Source organism: Littorina saxatilis, linkage group LG7, assembly GCF_037325665.1.
Source record: "Littorina saxatilis isolate snail1 linkage group LG7, US_GU_Lsax_2.0, whole genome shotgun sequence".
Lineage (NCBI taxonomy): Eukaryota > Metazoa > Mollusca > Gastropoda > Littorinimorpha > Littorinidae > Littorina > Littorina saxatilis.
The window spans coordinates 40,004,593-40,012,697 of record NC_090251.1 but is presented as its reverse complement, the minus strand read 5'-3'; positions in this window follow the sequence as shown (position 1 = coordinate 40,012,697).

Below are 8,105 nucleotides of genomic sequence, written 5' to 3'. Positions count from 1 at the left end.
GTTTATACTCACTGAGTTACTTCCCTTGGATCTGGATCTGAATCTGGATCTGGATAACCCGCCTGGGTTGGTGGTTTGCGGGTGCGAATGCGTATGCGCACGGTTCAGTGTGCTTTCGCGAAAGGGTGTGTCATATGCACGGCTAGAACTAAGATACTTCTTGATTTCAGTAAATAGTTTCATTACATGTCAACTAGTTCGTTTTTAAATGATTTTTTAGAGATCGCCAAATGGTATTGTGTGAATAACATCATTCGATCGATTGTACGCACGGCGCCGTGCTTCTAGTAGCTCAGTCCATTCCTTCTTTCCGGTGTGGAAACAGACGTGTTTCTGGCGAAAGAATCGGCGTTTTCAACTCGCCATATCTTCATATTCATTCGGACTAGAACAACGAAATATAAATTTCTTGTAAAAAAAATCCCGAGCCTTGCGACTCTGGTAGTCATTTTCTTACGCGAAGCGGCCTTTGGTAGGTACGACAGTTTTAGTCACCCAAGTATATCTAAAACGCACGTGGACGAGTTTTCAATGGCGTATTTGAAGTCTGTGAATGTTGTGATTACAAATCATTTCGGGGCACCCCTCAGTCTATACGTACAGACAAACAAATTGCATGGAACGAAAGTTGAGAGGCTGGACTGTAAGTTGTTGTTTTGACTTCTACAAATCTCGCAGGTCTTTTATGCAAAACAGACTCAAAATTGCATTGTTCACGCAAGTGTAGATGACGAGACTATCGAAGGAATGGAATACACTTGCCTACAGATATAATAGACACACACTGTCTATTTATATCTATGACTTACCCTAGCCCATAATTATGTTAGAATAAAGAACATACTTTGCTCTTTTGAATGATGTATTGTATGATTTGGCACTGTACACAGGATTTTAGACCTGCCCCCGAAGTGATTTTTCCATAAACCCGTCAAAAAGCTCACTCTGTTTTGGCCGTAAAAAGCGCCCAAATAAGGTCAATTTCTAACCTGTGTCGTGTGTTCGAAGGAGTACATCTCAGCGATGCCATTGCCTTGCAACCTCAAAGAAATATATTTTAATAACCCGCTAAATGAACGGTTTTTTAGTGTGAAATAAAAGCCGGAGATTTGCTTCGTTTCTTTGCTGCGACACAAAACCAAAACCAACTATAGATCTGCGGTGACATTATGAGTTCGTTTTCGACATTGCAGTGAAGTTGCGTGGATCTTCGACGATTCCCGTTCGGTTTAATGTGGATAGAGCTTTGATTGAATGTAACTGCTTTGAAAAGTTACAACAAATGATGAGTCCTTGGGATCGATGTTTTTCGGTAAACTTCTTCGTATCCTTGACTTTACTTTTGACTTGAACAGATCCAGATCGGCTGGGGCTGTTGATCGCCTACACAGATCTATATGAAGTTGACTCGACACGGCGAACTGCCGAATCCGTGCCCTCTCGTCGGTCCCACCCCCAAATCCCTTACCAGCCTCAGACCCCACCTCACCATTCTAACCTCACTGGCGTACTATGTGTGATTATCCCTTCCTCATGAAAGAGAAAGTGGAGAAAGGGGAAAAATGAAGAAATGTTTTTTTTTTGACAAATTTTTTTAAGTCCAAAAAAGATGAGAAATATTCATAACAAATTCAGTTTTGGGTCTTTTTCAAATCTGTTTGATGCATCTTTTCTGTGACCATTGTGGCTATGCACTGACACACAAATAAGTGGAGAAAAGGGAGAAATGAAGATTTTTTCTCACTGCACAACAGTCAGGGATTAGGGTTACATGTTTACATGTACATTGTCAAGAGGTCAAAACAAATTTTAAAAGCTGTTGAACACTGCACTAGTGTTGCTCTAATCAAGGCGAGTCTGGAACAATAGGTCCACCCCACCAAAAAGTGAACATGGAATTAGTTATGATTTTTTGGCTTGGGTACGGCCAAGTGAACAAGGTAGGAAAGGTTAGAAATAGTCATAACAAGTTCACTTTTGGGTCTTTTTCAAATCTGTTTGCTGCATCTTTTCTGTGACCATTGTGGCTATGCACTGACACTCAAAAAGGTGGAGAAAGGGGAAAAATGAAGATTTTTTTCTCACCACACAACAGTCAGGGATAGTCAGGGATTGTTGACATGTACATTGTCAAGAGGTCAAAACAAATTTTAAAAGCTGTTGGACACTGCACTAGTGTTGCTCTAATCAAGGCGAGTCTGGAACAATAGGTCCACCCCACCAAAAATCAACATGGAATTAGTTATGATTTTTTTTGCCTTTTTGCTTGGGTACGGCCAAGTCAAAAAGGTGAGAGGGGTTACAAATAGTCATAACAAGTTCAGTTTGGGGTCTTTTTCAAATCTGTTTGATGCATCTTGTCTGTGACCATTGTGGCTATGCACTCAAAGTAAAAAAAGTGCAGAAAGGTGACAAATGAAGATTTTTCCTTCTTTCAAGACAATGTGTGATTTGGCACATTTTGCCTCAGTCTTTATCAAGAGCCTGTCTAACCCACTTTGAAGCTGTTAGAGACTGCAGTAATGTTCCTTACATCAAGGCGAGTGCACAATGGTGCATTTCGAACCCCCCCCCCTAATGTTCACTTTAATATCAATAAATCAATAGATATTCAGTCACAGTTTAACTAACTCATTCACCCTCATCACTCACTCATCCATCCATCACAACAACACTGTTTGATGCACAAACTGCCTGCCTTCCGCACTGGGAAGCCGCTTCGCTTCGCAACAACAACAACACTGAAAACTCGCCGGGAAATACCCCCACCACACGTGTCACACGTGTGCTTGTTTCTTCCGACTAATATCAATTTTGGAGAAAAAAAGGACAGAACTGGATGAAAAATTCTACGGCCCCAGCAATCTCATTACTCTGAAAGGGGAACCGGAAGTGGCTGGTCCTCAGGTTTCAAAGTTGACCGATATTCCCACTAAAGTGACCTAGATCCAAAGCCAGCCATCCATTAGAATGTAGGTCCGTGCTCCCACAGTCCAATGCCGCGAATTGTTGTTACAGCCCCTGACTTTTTTATGTACGGAATCCGGTAGTCTTTTTGTTGTTGTTAAATAATTATATTGCCAAACGTTATGACATTTTGAGATAATTGAACAAGTTTCAATACACATTGGCTGAGCACCTGTGTGCTCAAAGGAAATGTCGCTTGTTTTTATCAAAAACTAATTTTCAATGGTCATTCGTGCAAACCGTCACACAAACATGCGTGCCTCTGTGTCTCTGTGAGTATGCGTGTGGCTGCTTTCATAGTTAGGGTGCAGGCGTTTTTAATTATTTACCCCACACCAAAAGCCCCCCCCCACACACCACCCCCCCCCCCCCCCCCCCCACACACACACACACACCCCGATACCTGTCAAATTCCCTCAGAATGCATGAACAATTCCGTTACCTCAGATCATCACCAGGAAAAATTCCTCCGCATCCAAAATATCAGGACTTTAGATATCAGATACCGACTTTATGTAATGCGCTTCAAAATCATATTCGCAAAGAAAGAGAGAGAGAGAGAGAGAGAGAGAGAGAGAGAGAGAGAGAGAGAGAGAGAGAGAGAGAGAGAGAGAGCTGGACACGAAGAAGGGAAGCTACAATCGCCCCAGGCCATATATATTATATATGTGTGTGTGTGTGTGTGTGGTGTGCGATTCATAGAAATTTACTGGACAGATCTTCATGAAACTTTGCACACAAATGTTCCGACCTTCACCCTGATTCAAACTCATGTATCACAAGTCCAGCGCTCTACCAACTGACCTAGAGCGCTCCCAAATTATTTCTTTTTATCATTTTTGTCAGTCAAGATAATGGGGGTGGGGTTGGTACGGGAATAATTGTGAAGCAGACAATAAGGCAACAACTTATTTTGTTTACAGGTATTGTAGATGTATACAGTGAACTTAGCTGTGTTCAAGTTTAGTTATGTTTCTGTCGAGCGAAGTTTTTTTAAGTATAATTTTATGTGTACGCCCTCGAGAAACCTCGATCATTTTCTGAAAATGTACGTTGATAAGTACCGTTTTATGATAAAGTTATACTCTCCATTCATTTATATACACAAACTAATGTTTCATTTATTATTTGTAGAGCTAAATATGTCAGTTGGGATCATGTTAAAAATCGCAGTGTTTTTCGCAAAATCGTACTTGACAACCCCCAGTAAAAAAATTCTAAAAAAAAAGTTAATACGTCAACCTCTTTTTTTCTTTGCACAGATGTGTCCATATTGCTTAGAGGAACCTGTGCACAAAATGTGTAATGTTTCTTTCACGCGATTTGAACACACAAGTAACCCCTTAAGAATCGCAGTGTTTTTCGCAAAATCGTACTTGACAACCCCCGGTAAAAAAATTCTAAAAAAATATTAATACGTCGACCACCTTTTTTCTTTGCACAGATGTGTCCATATTGCTTAGAGGAACCTGTCCACAAAATGTGTAATGTTTCTCACACGCGAATTGTTTTTAAATACGTTTTTACTACTAAAGGAGTGATAATTTTATGTGTACGCCCTCGATAAACCTCGATCATTTTCTGAAAATGCACGTTGATAAGTACCGTTTTATGATAAAGTTATACTCTCCATTCATTTATATACACAAACTAATGTCTCATTTATTATTTGTAGAGCTAAATATGTCAGTTGGGATCATGTTAAGAATCGCAGTGTTTTTCGCAAAATCGTACTTGACAACCCCCAGTAAAAAAATTCCAAAAAAAAAGTTAATACGTCAACCTCTTTTTTTCTTTGCACAGATGTGTCCATATTGCTTAAAGGAACCTGTGCACAAAATGTGTAATGTTTCTTTCACGCGATTTGAACACACAAGTAACCCCTTAAGAATCGCAGTGTTTTTCGCAAAATCGTACTTGACAACCCCCGGTAAAAAATTTCTAAAAAAAAAATTAATACGTCGACCCCCTTTTTTCTTTGCACAGATGTGTCCATATTGCTTAGAGGAACCTGTGCACAAAATGTGTAATGTTTCTTTCACGCGAATTTTTTTTAAATACGTTTTTACTACTAAAGGAGTGATAATTTTATGTGTACGCCCTCGAGAAACCTCGATCATTTTCTGAAAATGCACGTTGATAAGTACCGTTTTATGATAAAGTTATACCCTTCATTCATTTATATACACAAACTAATGTCTCATTTATTATTTGTAGAGCTAAATATGTCAGTTGGGATCATGTTAAAAATCGCAGTGTTTTTCGCAAAATCGTACTTAACAACCCCCAGTAAAAAAATTCTAAAAAAAAAGTTAATACGTCGACCCCCTTTTTTCTTTGCACAGATGTGTCCATATTGCTTAAAGGAACCTGTGCACAAAATGTGTAATGTTTCTTTCACGCGATTTGAACACACAAGTAACCCCTTAAGTCCAATTTGAGAACTCACTTGTTCCAACAACATTACGGATAGTTCCTTAGCATAGAGTCTGGGGATGTGAGATGTGCATGATGTGTTGTTTGAATCTGACAGTGATTGTATGAATTTTGTATACATGTATTGTTGTCACGCGCTTTGAACTTCTGATAAGGCGCTTTATAAATGCCCGTTATTATTATTATTATTATTATTATTATTATTATAAAAGGGGGGTTCCACTGTATCAAGTTTATGCAAGGAGACATTGCCATTAGAGTGACGATCAGCAACACACGCCCATGTTCAAAACATTGTGAGTAAGAACAAGTTTTATAACTGTCAATATCTATTGGCCGTTTGCGTTTTTTTTCATAAATATGTCGCCATGAGTACACATTTTGATAAGTGAGTGAGAACAAAATCTGTTACCCAAAAGTATGCCTAATTTAATATTGGTTTGTTTCATATCTTAGTGAGCTGGTGTTAATAAGGTCTTAATCATTTGCTGTCAAAATGAATAACATGTATTCACTTCACCGGGCCCCTGAACCGGTCTTGTAAATGATTATGCATGTCAAACTCGTGCATTTTCTGAATGTGTCATCCTTGCATTAAGGCGGTTTTAAAATGGGGGTACATTTACAGAGGTTATGAGAACAAAATCTGAAAAAGCAAGGTTTTAAAAGGCAGGAAGTCTTAAATTGAGGGCGGGGGGGGGGGGGGGGTGTCATCCTTGCATGGAGGTGTCCTCTTAAATGCACAACCCTTCCCGTGCAAAACGATCGGCCTTGTCATCCCAACCCGTACTTTTCTGTGCTATGTATTGATCTTGTTATCCATGCTTGGAGACGTCCTCTTTAATGCACTGCCCTAACTTCCCGTTAAATAACTGGGTTCACTACTTCGAATCTAACCAGGTATTTACACAGGATACACCCATCCCTACACTTTGACAAATACCAGGAATCAAAAACCGTGGTGCTTTCTGTTTAGAGTTAGATTTGTTTGAATAAATTAATGTATTAAACGCCACAAATGTAGGTCTGCAAAATGCATTATAAAAAAAAACAAAAAAAACAAGTCCAGCTCCAGGAAGCAGTCGATAGATGTGGACAAAGTCAAAGATGTGGATACATGTAAAAGTCTTGGCAGATCTGATATAGTGAGTTTTTTTGTTGTTGAAGGACTGTGGCTGTACTAGACTGCTCTTTTGTTCGGAATATTTGGTGGCAATGATAGCACGAGTGGCTTAGGCAGGTAGTACGGCACAGATGACAACAAACCCACTTGCATAAAAACTTCTTGTTCGGAGGCCTTAAAATATGAAAACAGTTAGTTCGTTTAAAGAAGTTTTTTTATGACAAATATGAATAGCAAGAAGTAAGATGGAACTTTGCAACTTGACTTTTGGTAATTTTTGACAAACTTGTCACATCCTTATCCACATATCAAAACTGAGGTGTATGAATCGTGAAATATTTGTAAAAACTATGTGTCGGCTACCCGCAAACTGACAATACTGTTATAACATGTGTCCGAGATAAGAGCTAAATGTGTCCCAATTTAGGAGGAATCCGGCACCTGATTATGTAAAACAAAGTAATAGAGATACAGATGTTCCAGTTTTTAAAAATGTTGTACCCACAAAGTCAACAATTGTATCACTTTTAACTGTTTACCCAAGAGCTTAGCCTGTAATACACAAAATGTATCAGTATGTCTTAAACATTTCAGCAAAAGTTCAAGTTATTCTGATGAACATATACTGTTTAAATTATTTTGTCATCCGTGAACTAACATATTTAAATTCATCGCTTTGCTTTTTTTTCTATTGAATCATTTTTACTAAGTCAATCTAAAAGCAACATTTTGGGGGTACATATATTATTATTCTACATACATCGAAGAAAATGCACACCAAATTTTAACACACAGAGTTCTGTTTCATGAATGTTGTGGTCAAATGACTTGAAGAGAAAACGATGTATTTAAAGATAGATCCTACCCTTTAAATAATAATAATAATAATAATAATAATATAATAATAAAAAATGAGCATTTATATAGCGCAACATCATAACTTTACAAGTATGCTCTTTGCGCTTGACACATTTAAAATTAAAACACAGTTATACAAGCATTTACATCTACATTCATAGTCAACAACGCTTAATTAAAAGCATACACCATCATACATACATTACAAAAGATTCTTCCACTAACTAATTAATAAAAACATGAATAAAATAGGTAGTAAAAAACAAGGAAATACCAGCTGAATACCCTTAATCAAACAGAACATGTTATCAACAATGCTGAAAACAGTCCTAGATGTTTATATACATTATCACTAAAACAACAAATACACTACATGTAGCCTACTGATGGACTGAGAAAACAAAATCAGGGGTTGTATTTCTTGAAGAGGTGCATTTTAAGTGCTCGTTTGAATGCTTGGGGTGACTGAGAGTGGCGGATGTGAAAGGGGAGAGAATTCCATTGTGTGGGTGCACAGAAAGTAAAAGTGCGTTGTCCGTATGTTTTGGTTTTGGTGTGTAGAATGGTAAGGATGCGACGGTCAGAAGAGGCACGGAGTTGTCTTGCTGGAGAATAGACGGTGAGGAGTTCAGAGAAGTAAGCAGGAGACGAGCCAGAAAAGAAGTTAAAGCAGAGGGTGGACAGTTTGTAGTCAATGCGGGCTTGAATAGGTAACCAGTGC